The following is a 27,367-nucleotide window of genomic DNA, read 5'->3' on the forward strand; positions in this document are numbered from 1 at the left end:
GTTAATAAAATGGTTAATTAATCAGTTAATAAACTGGTTTATCTTTTTAATATATTCATTCTACTTTAATGAGCATAATTTATAATTTATAATTGACTGTGACATCCTATAAATGAATTTATATACTTCCAGTAAACTTCTAGGATGGCATAGAAAAGTGTATAGTGGACAAAGAGGTTGAAAAAATGAAAATATATAATTAAAATCAACTTTGTTGTTATAGCATCTAGACCAGAGGAAAAAAAGAAATCAGTAAGTATATAGAAGATCTGAGTGACACTATTCATCTTGAAGTAATGAACATTTATAGAGTTCTTCACTTAATAATTGCAGAATAAAATAATATTTTTTTCTAGTAAACGTGGAAAATTTACCAAGATATTCTGGCCCACAAAACAGGCTCATTATATATGAAAATAATCAAAATATTACAAATTCTGTTAAGAGAATTAAACAAGATCTTGCATGTAAGGGCTCAGGTGGGCACAGAAGGCTTCTTCCCACCTACCACTCTAACGACAGACAAGGGAAAAGAGAGTTTCAACTGGAAATCATTACGTCATTGTGGATCGAGGGGGATGGAGAAGTAGAAACAGACCGTGAGAGATGAAAAGGGTCCAAAGCAGGACCAGAATCCAGCACTAAGAGTGACCACCCTGGGGCCTATTTAGACAACTGACACAATTATCTCCAGTCATTCATTGGGATTATTGTGTTTGCTACGTGGTCTTAGATATGTGCTAATAAATACATCATCTCATGTAATTCTCCACACAGCTCTATGACATAGTAGTATGGTCATCTCCGCTTTAGACGTAAGGAAAGTGAGGCTAGAGTTGGTTAGGTGGCCTGTCCAACATCACACAAATAGGAAGGGGTAGAGCTAGGATGGGAATGTTTGTGTAATTCAGGACCAGCTTGTACATTCCTAGCAGCATCCTCATGTCTAAATGGATGAGCCACACCTCACACAAGCACCTTTAATTCAGGTTTGGGGAAGGAACTGTGAAAAGTCTCCTACATATTTTGCTTAATTGTTTGAAAAATAAAAGAATATATAGAGCTTCCCTGGTGGCTCCATGGTTAAGAATCCGCCTGCCAATGCAGGGGACACGGGTTCCAGCTTTGGTCTGGGAAGATCCCACGTGCCGCGGAGCAACTAAGCCCATGGGCCACACCTACTGAACCCACGGGCCACACCTACTGAAGCCACGCACCACAACTACTGAGCTCGCGGGCCACAACTGCTGAAGCCCGATCGCCCAGAGCCCTTGCTCTGCAACAAAAACCCAACACAGCCAAAAATAAAATAAATAATATGTATATATACATATATATATATGTGTATATATATATATATATATATATATATAAATTGTTAAAGCATTAAATAAAACACAGCTGTCACTTTCTATCAAGTGTAATGAGGAAGAGAAAGGAACAAAACTGAAACATTTTAATAATTAATTAGTTAATTAACTAATTCCCATGGTTCACTTTTTTTTTTTGTCTGCGTTGGGTCTTCACTGCAGCACGTGTGCCTCTCACCGCAGCGGCTTCTCCCGTTGCGGAGATCTGTCTCTAGGAGCGAGGGTCTATGCAGCTGTGGCTCGTGGTCTCAGCTGCTTTTCAGCATGTGAGATCCTCCCGGACCAGGGATCGAACCCACGTCCCCTGCACTGGCATGTGGACTCCCAACCACTGGGACACCAGGGAAGTCCTGCTTCACGTCTATTCTCCACTCCTCAAATTTTGGGAGCTGTACTCAGCTGTAGGTTGAGGTGCGAATGCACAGACCTCAGGAAGGCCTCCTTCTTCAGCAGAGATGCCCGCAGAAGCTCTAAGCAAGGCCCACAGTTCCTCCTTGCTTGGCCCCCTGAACCTCCTCTTCTCACAGCCCCCCTGCTGTCAGGAGGATCCTCAGCGTCTGCCCACATCTCCCCCTCCCTCTTAGGAGAGTGGCTTCTACATTGATTTCCTGAGCAACATTATCAGCGGGACCCTTCCTCATTCTAATTCCCAGATACAAGGACATTCCACTAACAGTGCTATACATTGCTTTTAAAAAGATACACTTAGGGCTTCCCTGGTGGTGCAGTGGTTAAGAATCCACCTGCCAATGAAGGGGACATGGGTTCGAGCCCTGGTCGGGAAGATCCCACATGCCACAGAGCAACAAAGCCCGGGCGCCACAACTACTGAAGCCCATGCGCCTATAACCCGTGCTCTGTAACAAGAGAAGCCACCACAATGAGAAGCCCGCACGCAGCAATGAAGACCCAGCACAACCAAAAATAAATAAATAAATAAATAAATTTATAAAAATAAAAAAGATACACTTAACTACCTGTTATCAGTTTTCTGTTGTTGATGTAACAAATTACCACAAGTTCCTTCTCTTACAGTTCTGGAGGTCAGAAATCCAAAATGGATCTGAGTGTGCTAGCTTTAAAGTGTCAGCAGGTCTGTTCCTTCTGGAGGATCTGTTGCAGGGTCTGTTCCCTGCCTTCACCAGCTTCTAGAGGCCACATGATTTCCTCGCTTTCTGGCCCCGCCGGCAATCACATCACTCCCACCTCTGCCCCAGTCCTCACACCTCCTTCTCTGGATGTGACTCTCTGTCCTTCCTCTTTCGTAGCTAAAGACCTTTGTGATTGCTTTGCACCCACAAAAATTATCCAGGAGAGCCTCCCCAAGTCAAGATTCTTAATTTAATCACACCCACACAAGTTCCTTTAGCCGTGTGAGGTAATATGTTTGTATGTTTGGGAATTAGGCCATAGGCATTCTGAGGAGCCATTATTCTGTTGACCACACTACCCTTTCTGCGCAACTTAAAAAAATTGTTTTACACTGATGGAAGAAATTTTAACATATTAAGGAATGGGGAGGTCATTCTGGCTTATACATGACTTGAACTTTACGCTATCCCAAACAGCCTGTTTGTAGCCTATTCAACATGCACTGTACATCTGCTATTAACCATTAAAGAAAAAAATTCATTTAAAAATCAAATGGAACAACTATACTTTAGGCTTTCGAAATGGACCGGGTGGCCACTATAGACAAGGTTTCAAACACATTCTTTTATTAGTGAAAACTTGAGTTTTCTGACCTGTATTTTTAGCGAACACAAGTTCATGTGCCTGATGCAGAGTGAGACCATGGTTTATTGCAGAGCCATGCAAAGGAGAATGGGAGGCTCATGCTCAAAAAACCCAAAACTCCCTGAAAGGTTTCAGCAAATCATGTTTAAGGGCAAGCTTAAGGAGGGGTGAGGTTGGTTGTTGGCCCAGGAATCCTTTGTCCACAAAGGTCAGGTCACGATATTCCTGTAAAATTCCAAAAAAAGAAATGCTATTCTCTGTTCTGCAACTTTTTATCTTTATATGAATGTTAAAGTGTTATACTCTTAATGGTCAGAGCATTGAGAATGGGCTATCCTGTGTATTTCATGCTATAGGCAACATTTTTAACTTGAAGCAAAAACAATAGGATATATAGGTTAAAGTAAAAAACAGCAACAACAACAAAAAATAGATCTAATATGAAGTCAGATTGTTCTTCCCTGTTACAGTATCAGACTCAAGGACACAAACAACCATTCTCAAAACAGTATCTGCTGGCAGCTACCACCTGCAAACTTATGGCCTCCAGGTCTCCCCTTGTAACTATGCAGCAATTTCAAACACCAACCAATCCTTTCTTAATAGGCACCCTTACCTCTTGCCAGCTCCAATTATAATTGTTTTCTTAAATTTTTAGTTTATATTGGCGTATAGTTGATTAACAATGTTGTATTCGTTTCAGATGGACAGCAAAGTGATTCTGTTATACATATACATGTATCTATTTTTTTCAAATTTCTTTCCCCATTTAGCTTATTACAGAATATTTAGCAGAGTTCCCTGTGCTATACAGTAGGTCCTTATTGGTGATCTTTTTAAAATATAGCAGTGTGTATGTGTCTATCCCAACTTCCCAATCTATACTCCCAACCCTTCCCCTCTGGTAACCATAAGTTCATTTTCTAAGTCTGCGAGTCTGTTTCTGTTTTGTAAATAAGTTTATTTGTATCATTTTTGGCTGTACCAATTTACATTCCCACCAACAGTGTAGGAGGATTCCATTTTCTCCACACAGTCTCCAGTATTTATTGTTTGCACATTTTTTGATGCTGGCCATTCTGACTGGTGTGAGGTGATGTCTCAATGCAGTTCTGATTTGCATTTTGCTAACAATTAGCCATGTTGAACATCTTTTCATGTACCTCTTTGCCATCTGTATGTCTTCTTTGGAGAAATGTCTATTTAGGTGTTCTGCCCATCTTTTCATTAGGTTGTTTGTTTTTTTGATATTGAGCCTCATGAGCTGTTTATAAATTTTGAAGGCTAATCCCTAGTCAGTTGCATCATTTGCAAATATTTTCTCCCATTCTGTGGGTTGTCTTTTCATTTTGTTTATGGTTTCCTTTGCTGGGCAAAAGCTTTTCTGTTTAATTAGTTCCCTTTTGTTTATTTTTGTTTTTATTTCCATTACACTAGGAGATGGAGGGTAAAAGATACTGCTTTGATTTATGTCAAAGAGTGTTCTTTCTATATTTTCCTCTAAGAGTTTTATAGTATCCAGTCTTACATTAGGTCTTTAATCCATTTTTAGTTTATTTTTGTGTATGGTGTTAAAGAATGTTCTAATTTCATATTTTTTTACATGTACCTATCCAGTTTTCCCAGCACCAATTTACTGAAGAGACTGTATTTCCTTCATCGTATAGTCTTGCCTCCTTTGTCATAGATTAATTGACCATAGATGGGTCGGTTTACTTCTGGGCTTTCTATCCTGTCCCATTAATCTATATTTCTGTTTTTGTGCCATTACCATATTGTTTTGATGACTGTAGCTTTGTAGTATAGAGTGAGGTCAGGGAGCCTGATTCCTCCAGCTCTGTTTTTCTTTCTCAAGATTGCTTTGGCTATTCAGGGTCTTTTCTATTTCCATACAAATTTTAAGATTTTTTGTTGTAGTTCTGTGAAAAATGCCACTAATAACTTGCTAGGGATTGTTTTGAAGCTGTAGATTGTCTTGGGTAGTATAGTCATTTTAACAATGTTGATTCTTCCAATCCAAGAACATGGTATATCTTTCCATCTGTTTGTGTCACCTTCCATTTCTTTCATTAGTGTCTTATAGTTTTTGGAGTACAGGACTTTTGTCTCCTTAGGTAGGTTTATTCCAAGAAAATCCTAAAGATGCTACAAGAAAACTACTGGAGCTCATCAATGAATTCTGTAAAGTTGCAGGATACAAAATTGGTAAACGGAAATCTGTTGCATTTCTACACACTAACAATGGAAGGTCAGAAAGGGAAATGAAAGAAACAAATCCATTTACCATCACATCAAAATATATATATATATAATTCTTGACAATCAACTTATGTCATTTTGAGGTTTTTGCCTTTATAAGCCTCCCCAATCTTGTAGTCTGGCTGAACACATTTCAGGTCCTTCTAGAATCTGTCTCTCCTGAGCTATAGACCTCAGTTTGGACCAAATAAAATTCTTTCCTATTCCTAGTATAGACTGATTTAGTGATTGTTTATATTGACAACACAATTAAAGAGTTTCTTTATAACAGTTCAGAATATAATGAACAGCTAAAATATGAGTTACAGATACTAAAGCCCACTTTCATTTAGTTCATGGAGGCTACTACAAGGACAGGGGACAGGGACGTGCTCTGGGCCCAGCAAGGAGGGCCTCGACAGTTCTCTGCTTTTCCCAGCTGCTCCGAAGCCCACTGCACCGCCCCTGGGGGGGAAGGGGGGACAGCAGATCAAGCATCATGGAAACCCTGGGGACATGACTATGAGTTGGGAGGCGCGCAAACCTTACCCATCAGAGACCATCTCCGTCGATGCCACTCTAAGCCCTGAAACTGCCAACCTGAGGTTCTCTTGTTATGGAGCAAGGGCTCATGTGACTGAGGTGCAGAAAGTCCAACTCTGACAGCAGGTGTTTTAATCAAAGTAAGGGTTTATTTACAGATCTCCAAGCAAGGGAGTGGGAGACAAGCCACAGATACACTCCAATTTGGCCTTTGAGTTAGGGGCTTTTTTAAAGGAAAGAACAAAGAGGCTGCCATTAATCATCATCGTTTGACATTTCTGCAACTCCTTTTTTTTACTTCTTTAACAAATCGAAGTATAGTTGACTTATTGATACAATATTCTGTTACTTTCTGGTGTATAGCAAAGTGATTCAGTTTTATATATACATATATATATATTTTTGATTATTTTCCATTATAGGTTATTACAAGATATTGACTATAGTTTCCTGTAAATCCTGGTTAGTTACCTATTTTATGAACAGAATTGTGTAACTGTTAATCCCATACTATATGTGACATTTGTTCATCATAGCTTCAGAAGTCAGGCTGTCTCTGGTTTATGATTCTCAGGCCAGGTGGTCCCTGGCTCAGGGGTCTTTGAGCTCATCCTGCCCTGGAGAAACAGCCTGAATTTGGAGTGAACGACGACATCTACAACAGCAACTGGTACATTGCTGGTGTTAACAACAGAAGTGTAGTCACCTGACTCTCCTTGATGAGTGTTCAGTTAGCACAGGATTGAGGTCAGAGGTGACAAAGAAAAGGAAGAAAGTTTTGGATAGAGAGATCTTCGGTAAACTCAGTGAGGGAACTGTGTTTTAGGGGGACTTGGATTCACCCTGCAGGACGTGAGAGGACAGCACCTCACTCCTGGTGCCCAGCCCCCATCAGCTCCTGGACGGACCCCTGACCCTGAAGAGGCCACTCTGGGGGAAGGAGGAACTGCTGGGACAGCGGCCTCTGAATCCCTCTCTCCTCTGGTCCATCTCAGGGTTCCGAGTTCCCGCAGGAGCGGAGACGGAGGCCCAGGGGGGAGCGAGTGGCCAGCGGGAGGAAGAGGTGCCCAACCCAACAGCGGTCCGAGTGCAGGAAGCCGGGGCGGTTCTGGTCCCCTGGGGGACAAGCCTGGGGCCGGAAGGCCTTCTGCGAGGAGCGCGGTGCCGCCCGCCGGCTCCCCACCTCTGCCGCCTTCCCTGCGGGCGGAGGCTTCTGGGCGGCTCCGGACAGGGAGGCGGGCCCTCCGTTCCCGCCGCTCCTCCAGCTCCCGGCCGGGCCCCTGCAGCGGAGCTCCTTGTAGCTGCAGCGCTTGCCCCGCCCGGAAGTCCGGGGCGCGGAGCAGAGAGGCCATGGCCCGGGGCCCTGAGCTCCGCCCGCATCGAGGGGCTCCTCCCAGACCCGCCGGCCCAGCTGCAGGAAGAGCCGCTGGATCCACAGCCGCCTCCTCACCAGAGGGGAGGTTCTCATCTTGTCGCAGGAAGAATTCAGAAACAACAGGGAGAAGGAGAAGGCACAGCGAGGACTTCTGGGGCACAGAGGGCCGAGGGTGGTGAGCAGCGACGCTGAGCTGCTTAGACAGGCTCCTTACACGGGGCGTGAAAATGAAGGGGCGGAGTATTCATTGGGGAGGGTGGGGATTGGGGTCGCACTTCCTGATTTTCACCACAGCTCCACCTTTCTGAGGGGAGGGGGGAGTTTCGTCCTTATTTAGTCTTGCTGGGAAGTGTTCCGGCCCCGGTGCATGATGGTAACGTCTCATCTGCAAGGCTACTTTTATTGTAATAAGGGTATAATGAGCGAAAGGTTACATTTAGAGGCTTTTTTCCCGTTTTCCCACCTTCCCTTGCCTCCAGGACACTTGTCACCCCAAAACGTATGGTTTTCTGTCTGTCAAGAAGTTCCTGCTTTTCTCTGTCTGCCTACAGACCCCCGTTGTTTACAAGATGTATGGTTTCCTGCCATCTGGCCCTACCCCCTTTCTCTGCTCACATCTAGCTGTTTGCCTGCTGGAGCAGCCAGAGGTGCCGCCCTGGGTTCCGGGCCGGATGGGGACAGAGGCGCTTAGACGTCTCACTCTGCTGGCTTCCAGACTGAGGCCAAAGAACTGGAGCGGGATGCGCTGGGCCCCTGTGTTGTCTGTCCTGAGCCCAGGGCTGGCACTGGACAACAAGGCAGGAGTCAACTACACATGCCCAGGCATTCGCCTTCTTTAATCCTTCATCTCTGGTGTGAAAGAGCCCAGAGTTCCCATCCTGGGCAAAAATTATTCTTTAAAAATATTTTGCAGAAGGCGTTCTGTTCTCTGCCAAAATAAGATGTCGGTTGAATTAACATCACCAGACTCATCTGTAGGCATTTGCTGTGAGCAGCAAGGGCAGCTCATAGCCCCAAACCCTTTAGGCGCTGGGAGCAGAACACGGCTGTTCGACTCCCCTGGGTCATTAGCTGTCAGAGAAGCTGGAGCCTTACAGGCCATAGCATCCTACAACCCATGGGCCAAATTCTGCACCCAGCCTGTGCTGTAGGACCTGCAAGCTAAAAATGATTTTTGTATTTTTAAATGCTGAAAAAAAATGTAAATATTTTGCAACATTTGAGAATTATATGACATTCGCATTTTAGTGTCTATAAATAATGTTTCATTGGAGCACAGCTCCTTTGTTTACATTTTATCTGTGACTGCTTTCCTGCTACAATGGCAGAGTTGATGGATAAAGCAGAGGTCATATGGCAAAGTTTAAAATATTCACTCTCTGGCCCTTTAGAAAAATCTGCCAGCTCCTTCTCTAGAAAAGTAGTATTTTCTTACCACTGTATGCTGAGGGTTACACTTAATAAGCAGGTAAACTTTTGGTGAATTTTGCCCCTGGAAATAAACATTGGGTAGTTGTAAAACTGATTACATTACTCTCAGGAATCTCATGATAAACCTAGCCACCAAATGTGCAATTATTACTAGGCTGAGAAGGGAATTCATGTGCTGACTTCTTTCATCCAAGAAATCACCACAAATTAACATAACTGGAACACATCTCCTATCTGAATTAGCATCAAATACAGAAACTGCCAAGTATTTCCAATCCTGCGAATGGGGCAGAATAAACCATAAAACTAGTTTGACCTTTGATTTAGAGAAATCTCTTTACTGTAGCAGTGTTTGCCAAAGTTTATTGAATATGAATATCAAAAAAAAGTAATAATTTATTGATAGAAATCTATCAGGATTTCATAAGTTCTATTTACACTCAGAGGAAAGAAAGCTATAAAAATGGTCACATTGATGACACAATTACTATATAATTTACATATGCTTATGAAAATTTTATAAAAGCAAAAATAAGTAAGTAGAATCATACTATTTTTTGTCGTTAAATAAAAAGCATTTTCATGCAACTTCCTGGTATACTCTTGCCTCTGGTGCACGGTTTCTTTCTTGAAATGCATTCCTGCATAATGAGAACACATAGATAAAGACAGTTTGTATTTTTCTTTTGTATTTATAAGTACATTTTAGTTGAAATTTATCAATAGTGTATATAGCCTATAATATATTCTGGGAAATGCTGATTTATCTGGTAATAACTTGTTATTTTGGATTGTTTTGAATTATCTAAAATTAAATTAGAATAAAATTAGGACCCCAATAAAATAATCAAAATAGATATCATTTTGTCTAATATTATTTAAAATGGAAACTCATTAAATCTCAAATAAAATAGTTGGTAAATAGAATTTTAAGGGGCTTGTAGAGAAAATTTTCTATTCTTATAAAACATACTGATTTTCAAAAACATAATTTAGAATTCAAACAATTAAATTTAAAAGTATTTATTTTATAATGTAGTGAACAGCAAACCTTTTTCTTAGGGAAGGAAATCTAGCTTTCCTCTCCTTGCATCTTGCAGAATAGCTTTCCAAGGGTTCAGAATTCTGTAAAATATTTGTACTAACCCAATCACTCTGAAAATATATAATCTTTCAGAGTCCTATAATTGACAATGTTTTAAACATGGATTTTATTTTATCAAGCGCCAACTTATCACTGTAGACTAGTTGCAAACATCTTATAATTGTACAATATATGAACACTTGTCAGAAACCTCTGGAGGGTAGACATACACATGGATCTCTGGGGGGCAGGGTGTTGTGTCTCTGTGAATGAGTGTACGCGCCCCTGGTGTTTGAACATATTCTGAAAATGGGACTCTTACCATGTCTGCAATCATCTTCCACCTTCTAAGTCATGGAGATATCGACCTGTTTTTGGTGGAAAAAGAAAACAAAACAAAACGAACCCTTGGCTACATAGTCTAAGGTAAGTGATGAACCTATGCCTGACTCTGAATTCTTTGAATGTTCCTGTCCAGGTTCACACAGTTCTTCAGGACTAGCACTCTTGTTAAGATAAAATTAATTCTCTTTTCAGTTATGAGGAAAATAGTAAATAAAATTTAAAAGCAATAGAATTAATCGAAGCACCAGAGTTTAATCACAAATCATGTGTTTATTCTCGTGGCCATTCATCCTTGACTTGTGCATACATATTTGAACACTAATATAACAGTTAACATCATTTGTGTTCTACATTTTAGTTACCATTCAAAGTTAGTTCCTGATTAACCCTAGTGTTTCTAAGTATATTTATAACTTCATAAAAATAAAAAGTCATTAACTGATCAATAATCACTGCGTTGAAGGAAAACTGATCCATTCTTACTGAGCACAAGGTTTCCTTGTTTTGAGAGACACACGCTCGCTCAGTAGGGCTTACATATGTCCAAGCGCTGATCCACTGAACTGGGGATGCTTTATTTCTTGTTACTTGTTACCAAATTTTGCATTCAACATTTCTCAAGATACTTCACTATCTACACTTTTCTGCTGTCTATTTGTAATACACTTTCCCACAGTTGATATTGTAGAGAATAGTTTTTCCTGGATCTCAGCACTCATGTTTATGTGTAGTCATTAGCAGTTGTTTCTGTTCTGAAGTGTGCAGTGAGCATCTCTGGATTGGCCTGAGGTGACCAACTGAGTCAGCAGCTCACTTAACTCCTCCGTCACTGAGGGGCCTGGACGAATGGGACCTAAAGGTCCCTTGTGTTCATTCTTCAGCACATTTCCTGAGAATTGTACACACTGGGGACACATTAGTAAGCGAGACACAAGGGACCCTGCTCTCACGTTGCTGGGGGGAGTACACAGACTCCTGTAAATGAAAGTCTAAGAAAAATAACTTTTAAGAGCTCTACCAAGACAACAAAGCTGGCGATAACCGAAGCCCAGAGCGCCCGGGCCGCTGCTGCCGGGACAGCCGGCCAGTCTCACCACAGTGGGGTGTTCTCTGCTGCTGACTCAGCTTCCTTCATTAAAGATGGCATTTGAGTTGTGACGGGAAAAGAGAAAGCTCGAATGTGCAATGGGCTGGGGAGAGGCCAGCGTCAGACGAGGGGGCCCTGAGGCTTTTCTGAGGAGCTAACATCTGAGCCGGCATCCAGGTGAGCAGAAGCCACCAGCCCTTTGAAGGTCTAGGGCAAGGGCATCCTAGGCAGAGGGAAGAGCAAGGTCGGAAAGTTGGAGATGGTTCCAAAGCCGGATGGTGAGAAAACACTGTGGCTCCATTGTCCTGAGTGAAGGGCATGAATGATGGGGTGGAGGGGGAAGGGGAGGGATGGGCCGAGTCAGGGCCTGGCTCAGGCTGGGAGTCTGTGGTCTCAGATTTACTCCTGCTGTAAACGCTCCTCTACGTTCCTAGTGCACATTAGATGTCCTGAGTCCACACAGGGGGAAGACAGAGGGTCTAGCAGTCATATTGGGCTGGATGGAGGAGGCGAGGCACCAGCAAGATCACGGGGTCTGAAATCATCAGGGACTTTCGTGATATCAGTGAGCCAGTTTCTGACACAGGAGACTGAAGGCCAAGTTCAGCAGTCTTGCTCAGCATGAGCCAAAATGAATTCATTTATAAATTTGCAGAACTATTGTCTCAAAGAAAAAGTTCATCTTTCTGAAGGTCACATAGAAAGGCTACAAGGGAACCAGACCTTAGAAATCCTACTTCTGTGGAAGAAAGTCACCAGGAAATTGCTTGGAGAGTTTAAGGAACGTGTGTCTTTAAAATAAAGAAAGAAAAGATGGAAAAATAAGAGGAGTTCAGGGGTGAAGGGGCTCATTCTAAGCCAGCAGGCTGTGTCTGGTGGTAAGCAGCCGCTCAGTGCTGCACACTCCTTCCCCTGTTGCCAGGATCATTCGTATCGTGCTTTATCTGCACCATTTACAAACGCAATTCAGCTGAAGTAACTCTTACTGACTCAGCTAGCTCTCACTTGACGTTCTCAGCTCACGGGCATGTGGAGTCTGCAGGAAACACCTCCTCCAGAGAAGGTGCAGGGTCTCCACTTGACACATGTGTCCCCTGTCCCATCATTTCACCACTGTCACATGGCCTCCCTGCTTGCCTCTGCACAGCATTGTTCCTGACGGGATCCCTTTTTAGGCGGGGTAATCGTTCTTGTCAGCCATCACCTCAGCATCAATGCCCTCTCACCTGCAATTTTACTTCTATATTCTTTGAAACAGCATTTCAACAAATTCTCGATTTGAACATGTATGTTTTGTATTTATTGATTTTTATGCATCCTTCAGTGTATCCTATGCTCTGGCTTCTGCCCTTAGCTTGTCCTGAAACCCCTGTGTGAGTTTATCAATGACATCTAATCTCCCTTCCTGTTATCACTTTTCCATTCTTGTCTACCCTTCTGTGACACATGTCACTACAGACACATCCTCATTGCCATGACATTCCGTCCTTCCTTTGGGATGCTTATTAAGCCTTCCTGCTTCTCTGCTGCGTCGTGGACCCGTGTGTGCTCTGCCCGCCACTCCCAGCAGCCTCTCCCCTCGCTCTTCCCTTTGGAGCCCCTGCCTCCCAGTTCAGCCGTCATTACTGGGCACCAGCTCCCAAGGACTAATCTTCCACCTGACTTCCCGTGTCCCCGAATCTGGGCCCTGAAGTATCTTCCCCTGAATAATTACCATGTATCAAACCTCATTCCTCTCCCTCTTCTTCTCCTCAGCTACATGCCCTGTGGATGCTCCTTCTCTCCTGGGCACCCAGGCTCCATGGTTCAGAATCATCCATGATCCATTTCTCTATACACGGGAGGTTATCTGGCCATGTTGAGTCCAGCTGTAATGGAGTGAGATGAACAATGATAGGCAGAGGGCAAGGTAGAGACAGGAGGTATGTACCAGGTCAGGCTATGATTGGGTGAGAATAAAGGTCAGTGCTCAGAAGAAGAGCGGATTATGGAGGGTTTCTTAAGGTAGAACAAATTGGGAAATATTTTTAAACACAGGTGGAGAAGAGGTCTGATAGAGAGGTTACAGTTTAAAGAAAGCAGAAGACTCATTGCTAGTTTCCTCAGAAGGATTCAGCAACTCACTATCTTTACATAGTAACATCTTATCAAGTGTTCTTTCAGTTAGAGAAACTCCAGGTTACACATCCCTTCGAAACTTATCCTATAAATTTTCTAGCAGTGGAAAACCATAGGACAAGGTTATGCATATTAGCGTTGTTTGGAATACCAAAAGATCAGTAAATATTGGTGTTTATTCCCATGTGGATTGGTGAAGTGAGCTGGTGCTCTTCTTTGTGTTTTGTCTAAGTCTCCTTCTGGGCCATCACACAAAGCCCAGCAGAATGTATGAAGCAGAGGTGCAGTGTGACATGTGTGCTCCTGTTACCGAACACAAGTTCCTGTGTTCGATGGCCAGTGACGCCAAGCAAGTGGAATGTCAGATTTTGGAGCAGAGAAAGGTGTATTGCAGAGCCACGCAAGGAGATGGGTGGCTTGTGCCCAACAAAAGCACAAACTCCCCAAAGGCTTTCAGCAAAGCGTTTTGAAAGGCCAGCTGAGGGGGTCGATTTTGGTTGTTGCAAACTTCTTGGTGCAGGAAAATCCTTTGTTCACGAAGGTCAGGTCACGGTGTTCCTGTAAACCTCGAACAAAAGAAATGTTGTTCTCTGTTCCACAACTTTTATCTGTATATGGATGGAAAAGTGTTATGCCCTTAAAGGTCAGAACCTTGAGAATGGGCTATCCTGCCTATTTCTGGCTAGAGGCAACATTCTTAACTCGAAGCGAAGGCAATAGAACACAGAGGTTAAAGTAAAGAAACATCCACTGTGGAGTGAAATTCGTTCTTCCCTATGATGACACTCCTTACAACGTGTCTGATCGCCGTGCAGCTGGGACAGTGTGTGCCCGAGCGTCCACTTTCCTCCCCACGAGTGTGGCTGTGATGGGACCAGAGGTCTGAATGGGGAGGTAAGTAGGGATGCCTTAGTCCTCTTTTAACTCCCAGCCAAAGAGCTCTTAATCTGAGAGGCTTATGGAGGCCAGCGAGCCTGGGTCCTGCCTGAAATCATGTATAAAATGTGTTTGTGCACAGGCTTTTGTTCATATAAGATTAAATGCTCTGGGTCCAGCCTCTCCAGAATATTTTATCCACATTTCTAGTCTTTAGTTATTCTTGTGAATTGTACCAGACCACACAGCTACAGAAATTTCAACACATATTAATTGTTAACTGTACCGAGTAAAAGTAAGCTTTCGAGGATTGGGGGAGACTGGTCGTTGAAAAGGTGTAAAAACATTCTGTGAAGTACATCGAGTTGAGAGCATTCGAGCCTGCACTATGAGTGTTACCAAATATTTTAATCAAGAGTAGTTTGTTTCTCACTTGTGAGCTGCTAGGTTAAGTCTTTTGTTTGTTTCTCTGTTAGTTTGTTTTTCTACATAAGAAAACCTAACTTATCAAGTCTGTCTGTCTGAACAGGATCACAGGACAAAAAATTCAGGGCTGGTCCCAAGTACATTTTTAGATGGCAGAGCCTGTTTCTGTGGTTCATTGTAAATGTTTCATAGACATCATTTCAGATGGCTTTGTGCTCTTCTAAAACTATCCTTCCAGGCTAATGTGCTTGTACTTAGTGCACTAATGCATATAAATATTTATGCTTCCGTGGCAAGTGTGGCAAGCTGCTTAAAAACCAAACAAACAAAACACCAGGAAACTGAAGGTTATTTTTTGTTTGTTTGTTTGCTTGTTTTTTATAATGGACTAAAATTGCCCCTTGCTGTCCAATCTGTAGAAATGCCCAGTGTATATAGTCTGAGCCTTCTGTACTGAGCGCCACAGTAACTAGGATATCAAGGTAAGTTAGACTCACACGTCTTTCTAATTATACTCTATTTACACTGAGTTGTGTAGTTATATGTATACTCTGTCTCCAGAATTCTCAATCTCTGGTTGCAGAAAATAATAAATTTGGAAATTATTTAAAATTGTGGGAGATGTGGAAAACAGTATCAGGCCATCCCGTGCTTTCTGTAGATCCAGATTATCCAGGAATAAAATGCCTTTAGGGACCCGGAGCGGAAATGCTCCTTGGCTCTCTCACGCTTGGTCAGGACCGAAGCCCAGGGCGCCCTGAGCTGCTGCTGCCAGCACGGATGCCCGGCTGCTCAGCACCGCGGGGGCGTTGCCTGCTGCCCACTCGGCCTCCTTTATTTTATATGGCATTGGACACATGGCAGAAAAAGAGAAATCTCTAAATTGGCAGAAGCCACCAGGTATGCAAAAACGGTGTTTTTTAATGTTGGTTTGGGTTGTTTGCTTTTCATGTAGCAATCTCTGACAGAACAGGCCCAAACAAGTTTTGAGACCAAAATGTACCTTTTCTTCCACTGAGAGACCATAGTAGCCAAACTAATAAACTCTTCCGTCTTTTCTATGAGTCTGACATAAATTCTGACTTGCCTTGGGCAAGTAACTGATTTCCAGGCTGGCTTAAGCCCAGCGAGTGCTCCAGAAATGTTGTAGTGACTAGAGTAGAAAACAGTGTGCAGCCAGGGTTTCATTAATTGTGCTTCGTGTGTGTTCTGTTTTTAAATCTTACGTAAAGATCCATTCTCTCCCACAGAATAAACCTACTTGTTGCTTGACTCCGAAATGCTTTGGCTAGGCTTTACTACAAGCTAGTTTTATAACACCACATGCACTGTTTCTGTTGTTGTTGTTTTTAATACAAGCAGTGCACATTTTAGTTCAAATTTACCCTACTTTAGGGAAGCAATTCCTTTGTGGTCCCGTGGTTAGGACTCGTGCTTTCACTGCCAAAGGCGCTGGGGGAGTAAGACCCTAGCTTACAACCATGTTGCAGGGCCCAAAAAACCCCAAACCAAAAACCAAACACATTTCCCTTTCATCCCTGTCAAGGTGTGTGATGTTTATTTGTATAATTTCCCCAACCTTTAAAAAAATGTTTTTAAATCTACATTTACACACAAATAACGTAGATTTATTTTCATTTCTTTTAATTGAATAATTCGTGTTGCTTTGCAACTTGCTTTTCTCATGTAACAGTAAGACTTTGAATTACCACCCTTTCCTTTTTATTTTCTCTTGGTTTTTCCATTGCTGTATAATAACAGTGCAAAAATCTTTCCAGAACCACCTAACTCTGTTGTAAGCATATCTAGGTTCATACTTTACTTCTATCCCTCAATTATTATGCTGAGCACTATGTAAATAATTGTGTCTAATTTTTCGTGTATAAATTTTATTTAAAGTGAACAAAGCCCAGTCACCAAACATTTTTTGTCGTGTCTTTACAGAGTCTAGTCTTGTTTCAAATTCCTTACAACTTTCAGGCAAAAACTTCATTGTAAAATTTAGGTTAGACTTTAGGCTGTATCTAGTGTCCCTAATTCTCTTATTAAAATTGGTGTTGATGGGAGTTCCCTGGTGGCCTAGGGGTTAGGGTTCTGGGCTTTCACTGTGGTGACTGGGTTCAACCCCTGGTTGGGATCCCACAAGCCATGCAGCGCGGCCCAAAATAAAAGTTTTGTGGTGATAACCAGTTTTCAGATGAAATATCCAGGACATTAATGATAAGACACAGTATTACAAATGAGTTCATAACATGGGGCTTTTTGAAGACGTAGGACCAGTGGCTGCTGCTCTGTGTCTGACAACAAGGAGACTCCCCTCCCCCGAGAAGAAGGCATCTTCCAACTGACACCATGAAGGGGTGACAGGGGCTGTGGCTCAGCAGGGATGAGGGGAGAGAACCAAGTCAGCCAGTAAACGTGCCCCTGAAACTGACCCCTTCCCGACTCAGTCCTGTTCCAGACGCTCACACGCAGGGCGACCTCAGCTCAGATGGGCCCTGAACTGGCTTTTAAAGCTTCAGACCCTTGTTGCTTCATCTTCCCAAACAATCCCCAAACCGTAAGGGATTTGCTAACTTTAGGGCAATGCCTGTAAATTAGTAAATGTTTTCCCAAAGATTGGAGAGATTTTTTTATTTAGTTTGATTACAAGTCTTTTAGAACGAATTTGATGGCCAATATCCTCTCTTTCCTTTGCTGCCATCCCCAACACAGCTTTTAACTCAGTTCACAAATAGTTCACAGGAAACTGAGGTTGACATTGAAAAAGTTACGTTGTGCACATTTAGGGGCTTGTGCGTTTTCATTGTAGGTTTTAAAATACATTTGCTTTGCTCACCAGGTTCCTGAGAGCTTGGGCCCAGGCCTGAAGGCAGGTCCCGGTCCCCATCCCTGGATGCAGCATACCTTGAACCGCGGGCCATGTGGCTCAGCCTCTGTGGCCTGGGGAAAATTCTACTACACAGAACAGTATTTCTAGGAAGCCTTGCTGTTGCTGTTATTTTAAAAAAAATGTTTCTCTGAGGCCTTGTTTTGGCCCCTCTGGGTTCACACATCACAATGGCCAGTTTAAGTCTTCTGAGAGGGAAGAGGATCCTCACTCCAGAACGTACTGGTTAATTCATACCCTCCCAGAAATACCCACTGCTGAAGTTGTTCCAGGCAAAAATGAAAGCAAAATAATTTTTTAGAAAACAAAATCCGGTTCCAAAATTATTTTTCAGCCTGGTAAAATCCAAGGTTTGATTTTCTATATCTATTCTAGAAGCAGATTTCTTTTTTTCTTGAAAACAAACATATAAGCTGAGAGGGTGGAACACTGCTACATGGAGTTGATTTCTTTTACTGTTACTCTGTAGAACTGTTTTATTATGTCACTGATTTTGGCCACTCCCCCTGCTCTCCAGACTTTGTGGGCACGGGAACAATCTCTGCTTTGCACCTGTTCACATGAAGCCCATATCTGAGGAGACACATTCTTTTTTTTTTTATACAGCAGGTTCTTCTTAGTTATCTATTTTATACATATTCATGTATACATGTCAATCCCAATCTCACAGTTCATCCCACCACCATGCCCCCCACCCTGCTTTCCCCCCTTGGTGTCCATACATTTGTTCTTACATCTGTGTCTCTATTTCTGCCTTGCAAACCGGTTCATCTTTACCATTTTTCTAGATTCCACATATATATGCCTTAATATATGATGTTTGTTTTTCTCTTTCTGACTTACTTGACTCTGTATGACAGTCTCTAGATCCATCCACATCTCTACAAATGACCCAATTCGTTCCTTTTTATGGCTGAGTAATATTCCATTGTATATATGTACCACACCTTCTTTATCCATTCGTCTGTTGATTTGCATTTAGGTTGCTTCCATGACCTGGCTATTGTCAATAGTGCTGCAATGAACATTGGGGAGCATGCTGAGAAGACATCTTTTGAAAACACCTCCTCTATAGCATGGAGAAAATTCAGAAGTTATATTTTCAAGAGTTCAGTAACTGAGCATAGAAATTATATTTCCATCATGTGTTACTGACCCCTGATCCTTGAAACGTGGCAGAACTGAATAGCTTCATGGAGGTCATCTCCTCTTATTTCAAGAGCCTGTTTAGAAGGTGTCTGACTCTGTATCATTAAACCCCAGTCTGGTCTTTCTAACAATCCTCCGGTTCCTTCACTGAGAAAGTCTTAGTGCAACTCACTCATATAAATGAGATAACTTTCATCGTGAAAACCTTGAGCCTTGCGGGGGCCCTGTGCTGGGGGCGTCATTGAGAACAGTAGCTGGAGCTGTCCCATCACTGTGAGCTACCAGCACCTGGACGGCCACCCAGGCTTGGCACTATGGGTGCTCCTCCAGGCCCACGAGGGCGTCCTTGCTGGCTCCCAAGTCCCTCTCACCATTGTCTCTCCCACTCCCCCATCACAAGTTAGTTTCTCTGAAGGCAGATGTTGGGATGGATCTGGACAAGCAGGACTGTGTATTCAGTGTCAGCCTTTGTGGCAGGGCAGGGCGGAAGCAGGATCAGGCAGATGGCAAAGTTGAGCTGTGATGCAGCCGTGGCGAAGCCTTGCCCAGATCCCGGGTTGGGGGGGGTGTCTCTGAAGCATGTGTGACCCTCACAGTTGTTCCAGGACCCGCACTGCACTTGGCCAGCCTGAGTGCAGTGGAGAACCAGCAGGTGAGAACCCACATATGGCAGGCGCTGGGGCTCCTCCAGCCACCACGATCCACCCGAACCTCCAGTCTGAGTGACACAGGCTCTAATTTGTACACCTCCCAACTCTCAGGGTTCTGCTCATGTGTGATGTAAAAGAAGTGGCCAGTGAACAGCTGATCACCCTACCCTGAGTTTACCGACACCAGCTGCCCGTCCGGGGGGCCGAGAGACCAGCCCGAGGAGGACGTGGCAGAGCTGCCGCCACAGCCGCCTCCATAACATCTGAACTGCCGGGTCCCACCCCTCACGCTGGGCCGGCTTCCTCACCTCACCTCTTACTATCACCTTTTCGCTTAACAAAATGAGGTCTCTATTTGAATTTCTTCTGACATTTCTCATTGGTCTGGAAGGTTATACAGTAACATTTCTAAAGCACTTGTACAGCTTTGACCAAATTATATTATTTTGCATGTTTGTTTATACTTAGTCCCTGTTCAGTCTGCCATCTTGAAACCAAATGGCAACTACTAAATTTCCCAGTGACCAATGTTTGAAAATCTGAGTGAAAATTAGTAACCTCTCATTGTAAAAATATAGAAGATTGAGTGTATGGGAATATGCACACTCAAATTATATACACATTTAGTCCTGCTAATTGACTGTTTTGCAGGCTATGACTTAAACCAACTCACTGCCTGTGCTTAAGTGACAAACGATTAACAACCTGCAGTCAGTGCCAGCACCCACAATCGGGGAAAGTCAGAAGTGCCCTTTGCTGTCCTGCACATCCAACCATCTGGAGGGGAGGAAACTGAGAGCAGGGAAAGAGAAGAAATACCAGGAGGACGCTTCCTCACCCCCCACTCCCGACGGGGCGCACGGGGTGGGAGAGCAAGTTGGCATGCACTCCCCTCACTAAGACTGTGTGGTTTATGCTGGTCTTGAGAACACACTTCATGCTTCACTTGAGGGATTCGGTTGTGGTGCCTTCACTGTTATTGCAGGTTGGGTATTCTCTGCCCGCCTCCCCCTCACATTTCACTTTGCCCTCAAGTCTTCATTTTTTCAGGCAAACAATATGGCTCAGTGGGCACAGCTGAGCACGCAGTAAGCAAAGGCTTGACTCCAAGTGTAATATATATTCATATTATTATATTAACTCATTTATATTTATTAATTTGCTTTATTACAACTATATTAACATAACATATAAATAATATATAATATAGCAATATTAATATAATAATATTTATATTCCAATAATATATGTTAATATTCATAATGTATAGGCTAATTTAGTTAGTGACATCACTGGCAAGAAGACTAATGAAGATTAAAGAAATCAGAAGAGCCCAGAACTTTGAAGATCTTCGAGAGAACTCCATGCCCATGATGTAAATGGAGAGAAGTATATGGAAGGTGTTGGCTGGGGCTGCCTGCACTGCTCCTTTTGACCCCTGTTACTGGGTCAAGAGTGAACCCGGGCACCCCAAGTGTCTGGGCAAAGTAGGAGCCCAGAGGCCAGGGCGCAGCCACCCTGGTCGAGTCCCTTCCTTCTTTCACCACATCGCAGTGCTCCAGTCCTCCTGCGCCTCACTTCCTCATTTACACTCCTGTGATCAAATGTTATCAGTTCTCCTACAGAATGAGGTGTACATGGTGCATGAGAAATGGCACCTACTAAATGGTGACACACATCTTAAAGCTGGAGAGTGGGAGAGGGAGAAAGAGAGAAAGAGAGAGAGAGAGAGAGAGAGAGAAACACCAGTTTTATACTATAATATAAAATATAGGAAAATACAAATTGATATTAAAACTGTTTATAACAACTTAGCTTTTATTTTCACCAATGCCTGCACTATACAATTTAGTAGTCATCTAAGTAATGTAGTTCTAAAATCATAACGTAGGCTTTTAATTTTGAAATAATACAGTTTTCTACATTACCAAAAATGTACCTTTGAAGACAATGTTCAAATCCTCCAGTGTCTTCTTAGCCAAAGCAGACCTTTTTAGCATCTTCAGAGACGCTGTCAGAATGTGCCCCGGAGGTTAGGGGAAGTTTCCTGGATCACAGTCAACCCTTCCCCTGTTGCCAATCAGCGCGGGTGTTTATTGTAACTGCTGGTTCTGAGAGAGCTCTGTGAGTGGCTCTGGCACCTACAGACGCAGGAGCACTTTGTCACCATCAACATCTTTGGCAGGTGCAGCCGCAGATTGTAAGCAGCCTTACATCCCGGCCAGAAAGCAGGCCAAGCCGCCCCGCTGTCCCTCTTCCCCCGCTGATTCCCCTCACCGGGATCAGAGTGCACTGGAGTCTCTTCTCCCCTCCTACCCTTCCCCACTCACAGGCACGGCCAGTCTCCTGGTTCTGGTTCTGGTTTGGGGAGGAAGGTGGTCCAGGCCCAGCCCGGGGGAGGCCTGCAGGGGGAACCCCATCTGCTCACACAGCCTGTGGTCTTGCCATGGAGGTTCAGGTGCATCGTGGTGGCTGGAGGAGCCTCAGCGCCTGCCATGTGCGGGTTCTCACCTGCTGAACAAAGACCCAGAATCCCTCCGGGCACGGGGGTGGCCGAGGGGAAGGTGAGACTCCGACGGGCCAAGGGTGGAGGAGACGGTTTTCTAAGTTCCACAGCACAGACTAAACCCTTTCTGAGCTGGAAACATTGACGGCTCAGCACCGGCCCCACCAAGTGGAGGGATTGGTGGATATCCTGAGCCGGGGTTTCTCAGGGAAATGCGAGGAGATGGTGGGAGGAGGGGAGATGCCAGTGAGAGCCTGGGACCTGAAGTCCACCCTTCTGACCTCAGTGCGGGAGGTGCGGGTTATAATTAGGATTTTCCCCAAGTCAGAGCAGGTGCTTTCCCTGGGCCTGATGTTGACTCTTTATTATAATAGTGAGATACATGCAGAACAAGAGACCAAGACCTGCAGCAGAGTTTCCTCGAACCCCTTCATTCTCGATCTAGCATAGTGCTCGCTTATACCCAGCTGTCTGTCCCCACTACATACTCACTCCTCTCTCACCCAGAGCACATTCGTGGAGGCCCCACTGAGTTCCAGGCCTGTTCCAGACACTGAGGTGCAGCAGTGGGTGATGAAAAAGGAGGGAGTGCCCATTCTCATGCAGGCGACACACTTGTGGGGGAGACAGAAAACAATAAAATGGACACAACGTCCAATGGTGATATGTGTCTTGGAGAAAAATAGTCAGGAAGGAAGGTTGAGCAAATTTCTGAGTGTGTTTAGTGAGCAAGCAATGGAGAAGGCAGAGTGTTCCAGGCTGAGAGAATAGCAAGTACAAAGGCCCTGAGGCCACAGTGGGCTGCATGTTGAAAGTCTTAGTTACTAGTGTGAATTCTTAGATTTCTCTTGAGTCTGCATTTTGCTTTTATTTGTATTCTTGGTTTCACTTCCTTAGCTCATTGACATAAAAGCCTCACCATCAATCTGTCGAATTCAGCATATTGTATTCCAATGATTCAAAGTGAAAACTTTGGTGACTTTGGGTCAACTCAGTGCATGTTTACTGAGTGGCCGCCCTGGGCCCAGCACTCTGTGAGAAGTTAGGAGGCTGTGGAATGAACGTGAGGGGTCTCCACCTTGATGACCCCAGTTCATGAACTTCCTCTGTGTCCTCAGTCTCCTTCCACTCCACCTCCTCCCATCTCATCTGGGTCATGAGTTCTGATCTTGACACACTCTCACACTTTCATTTTCTATGTACAGCTCCTTCCAGAGGTCTATGCCCAAAGGTCTGCCAAGCTTCTCAAAGTCAGTGCTGCCCAAACTGAGATGCATTTTTTCTTTTGAAGACCCTGTGGTAAGGAAAGCCACTAATGTTCCACCCAAGCTCCAGGAATGGCTTTTGCCTCACCCCATCCCAAACCAGCATTCTGCACCATGCTACCACTGCTGCAGGACTCCCCACCATCCTCTCTTTCTTTTCAATCCTGGGATGCACACCAAACTTCCCCTCCTCGAAAAGGCCCCTCATGTGGCAGACAAATACACATGGGTCACCACATGTGTTCATTGCTGGTAAAGAGCAACAGGATCCCAGAGCAGAGGACAGACAAGTCTCCCTTAGCAGGTAGAGCACAGGCCACTGTGGCAGCAAAGACCATAAAGGGAGTGAGGCAGGCATCACGCGGCAGCCTCTCCCCACTGTTCCCCCAGTGCACCCTGTGTTCCCAAGCCACCATCTTAGTGGGCTGCCGTCCTTGTGTAGTGTTAGGGGGATGCCCATTTATTCCTTCATTCCTTATTCATTCATCTTGTGTGTTTCCTGCTCAGTACCACTTTGGCTAGAGGAGAACTCATCCTTGGAGACCCAGCTCAGATGTTGCCTCATCCATGAAGACATGCTGATGGCCACCCATTCTTGCTGCCTTTGGCCCCATGTGGAACACCCCAGGGCTGTGATTATGCTTTGATTACCTCTCCAGCCTGTGAACTCTGTGAGGACACTGGACCAGACTCAGAGAGGAGCTCGTAAATGTGTGATGATGGCTAAACAGCTGAATAGTGAAAGGATTAAACACAGGCCACGTGTAAGTCAAGTTCACCGAAGGTCAGTTTCCTCCTCCTCCACCCTCATTCCAGGACCAGGAGCCCGAGGGGCATTATCTCACCCTCACCTCATCTGCCACTTCAGTAGTCTGGAAGACTGTTGTCTTTCATTTCATTTTGTTTACAGTTTGAAGACATTTCATGGCTGTACCTCTTAGTATTGAGAACCTTAAAGGCAGGAGCCCTTCTGTGGTGCCAGAGCCAGGAGAAGACATTATGTGAGCACAGGGTGTTGAGGAGGACGTGACCCGGTGTCTGAGTCCTTGGGCAGTGGGAAGTGGGGCAGCAGAAACAGAGGAAGTTTTCACCCCTCCCCCACAAGGACACATCCCTCCTTCTTTGCCCTTAACCAACCTGATTATGATTACCTGGGGTTCAATGTTTCTCCTTGATAGGTTTACCAGTCAACAGACCTCAGTTCTAAGCCTTCTTCATGGCCTACATCAAGTCAATACTTCCTTTGTAGCCTCTGTTCCTAACTCTAGGTAAATCTGACAGTTATGGCGGCTGAGGTGGTGCCTGGCTGAGTTCCTGGCATCTCACTGTGAGATGCTCAGCTCTTGCTGTCCCCTGTCACTGCTGTCCCCGAAACCCCAGCTTGCAACATGATGGTGGAATGTGTTGATAGAGGAATGTAAGAGTGAGTAGGAGAAGGGCGGGTGGTGTCAGGGAGGCATTGGAATATAGGGGGCAGGACTTTGCTCTTGGCTGGTCCTGACCTTTTGCAACTGGCCACACCCCCTGAGTGTGCACAGTCTCCTGGGAACTCAAAAGTCCCAGCCTGAGGGTGTGGTCCACAGAGGGCTGAAGGGTGTGACAGAAGCAGCCCACCCACAGGAGCCTGGGGAGCCCAGGGCTCAGAGCACACTGGGTAGTGAAGCCTGGCTGGCAGTGTGCCCCCCTGGATGCCATCATCGATGGCCACACCACTCTGAGGATACGTGGGTTGTACTTGATTGGGGCACTGTGGGTTCCGGGAGATCAGGCTTTTGCCACCTCTCTCTCCTTCCGTCTCTCTCTCTATTTGTCACCCCTGCCCCCACCCCGTGCTCTCTTCTTTGGCCGCCAGCACGAGGCACCCATTGGTGGAGTCCTGGTCGGTGTGGGTGGTTTGTGGTGTTGTGAGAACAGACAAGAGGACTGCGCTCATGTCCGCTGTGCTTCGTAGCAGCTGTAGGACGTTGGTGCAAGTTGAGGATCTACAGGAAAACATGATGTAATACCATGGACCTGTGTGCATAAAATGGTTATGATGGAATGTATATATTCTGTATCTTTCACATTTAAAAAAATGATAGAAAGTATCTGTGTAACTGTGTGTATCTTAATGATCTAGAATGGCAAATTCTTATTTCTCTATCTATCTATCTATCTATCTATCTATTTATTTATTTATTTATTTATTTATTTATTTATTTATTTATTTTTGGCTGCGTTGTGTCTTCCTTGCTGTGTGCAGGCTTTCTCTAGTAGCGGCGAGCAGGGGTTACTCTTCATTGTGGTGCATGGGCTTCTCATTTTGGTGGCTTCTCTTGCTGCAGAGCATGGGCTCTTGGCTTGTGGGCTTCAGTAGTTGTGGCTCGCTGGTTCTAGAGTGCTGGCTAAGTAATTGTAGTGCATGGGCTTAGGTGCTCAGCACCATGTGGGATCTTCCCAGACCAGGGCTCGAACATGTGTCCCCTGCATTGGCAGTCAGATTCTTAACAACTGCTCCACCAGGGAAGCCCTAGAATGGCAAATTCTTAAGTGAAACAGAGGAATCAACCACAGGCTAAAACATGGATGAGCCTCGACAACATGACACTAAGTGTGAGAAGCCAGACAGAGATGTCCAGAATTGTGCAATTCCAATTACTTGAAATATACAGAACAGGCAAATCCATAGACAAAAAGCCCAGAGGGGGTTGCTGAGGGCTAGTGGGGAGGAGGGGGAAAGGGAAGTGTCTGTAAAATGAGGTCTGGATTTCTTTCTGAGGTGATGGAATGTTCTCGATTAGTACTGATGACGGTTGTACAACTTTCTATGTCGACTCTAAATCACTGAATTGTACACTTATGAAAGGATGAATTTTATGATATGTGTATCTATCTCACTTTAAAAATCGTTATGAGTAAATGTGATTTTTATAAAAGAACATCAAAAACACACATAATCCTCAGTTGTTTGTTTATTGGTTGGTTCTCACTCTCACTCTACTAAGCTCTGTAGACATGAGAAAAGACTCCCAAGCGAAACAAGCACTATTTGTTCAGAGCTGGTGCTACAGATTGAGGGACACAGACACTGCCTCTCACGTTACACTGACCCGTGCACACGCAGAAGTGCTTTCTGGTGGCAAAAAAAGAAGGTTGTGATGTGAGGAAGCTGGAGGCAGCGGACAGGAAGAGGGGTAGCCCACGTGACTGCCTCGGGCAACATATTTGACTTTCCTACATTCGGTTCTGAATGCAAAGGATGAAAAATGAGGAAGTTGTCAGTCACTGAGCAAGCACTGACCCTTGGGATCTGTTGCTGCACAGATTTGGGTCTGACTTTCCAGGTTGCTTGCTGCAGGGGGTGGGGCAGGACCTCGTGATTAGAAGGAGGATTTCCCTGCCTCCCAGGCATACATAGAAAATTCTGTATTCTGGAAACCCTCTTTCAACATCTTCAAATACTCTGTGGATAAAGAAACTTTAGTCAGTGTTTTTAAAATTAACTGCAAACAATGGTAATAATTACACTAGTGTTGAGTAACAAAAACAATGGTAATTTTCATTACCAAAATCTCAGGATTTCTTATTTCATTAATGCCTACATTGTGGTGAGTCTACTGTGAGTCTTAAAGTGAAAGAAAAACATAAAAAAATCATTAACCTAATACATATTTTTCACATCCCCAATATCGCTGCCAAGCCATCTGGTCGACCTTGCTGCAGGAGCCACCAGGTGAAGCTCCACTGGTGCGAGGCTCAGCGGGACGAATCCGGGGCGTGCAACGGCGCAGGCGTACAGCCGCCGCCCTAACTCCTGGGGTCGACACAGACCGCCATCCGTCGCGTTGCTCGGTCCGGGGTTTCCGCCCGCGGGTCCAGAGACCGTTCCCAGGATCCATAGAGAGAGCTTATTCCCTGGGGGAGCCTCAGACAACCGCTCCCAACCAGGATTGCGCCCGGGCTCGGGGCTCCTCCCGAACACCAGCGGACGGCCCAGGCCGCGCCCCGTTTACCAAACGTTTGTTAGGGTCCCACCACCGAGACCCAGGTGGGACGGCCGCCGCGCCTGGAGCGTCCTCCCCGCTCGCCCGCGACACTCCGTGACGTCCCCCACCGTGAGGAGACCTGCGTGTGCTGTCGACACACAATCGCTGCGCCGAGGCGAAAAGGAAACTGGACGACGGGTGCTGCCAGTGTTGACGCAGCCTGACCTGCAGGGGAATCCCATCTACGGAACCCAGTGACCGCTTCGCGTTGAAACTGGAGAAACGAAAGTGGACGCCGGGGAGGAGTCCCAC

The 27,367-nt window shown here is 44.7% G+C and overlaps 1 long non-coding RNA gene across 1 annotated transcript; it reads right to left on the reverse strand.

Moving 5' to 3' along the window:
- Positions 1-1,369: 1,369 nt before the first annotated feature.
- LOC309621398 lies at positions 1,370-21,327 on the reverse strand. The gene is made up of 3 exons (XR_014239987.1): positions 21,259-21,327; positions 10,101-10,146; positions 1,370-9,335 (listed from the first exon to the last, which is right to left on the reverse strand). It is a non-coding gene; the product is annotated as an uncharacterized lncRNA (long non-coding RNA).
- Positions 21,328-27,367: the final 6,040 nt, after the last annotated feature.

Source organism: Balaenoptera borealis (assembly GCF_965194805.1).
Source record: "Balaenoptera borealis genome assembly, contig: HAP1_SCAFFOLD_395, whole genome shotgun sequence".
NCBI lineage: Eukaryota > Metazoa > Chordata > Mammalia > Artiodactyla > Balaenopteridae > Balaenoptera > Balaenoptera borealis.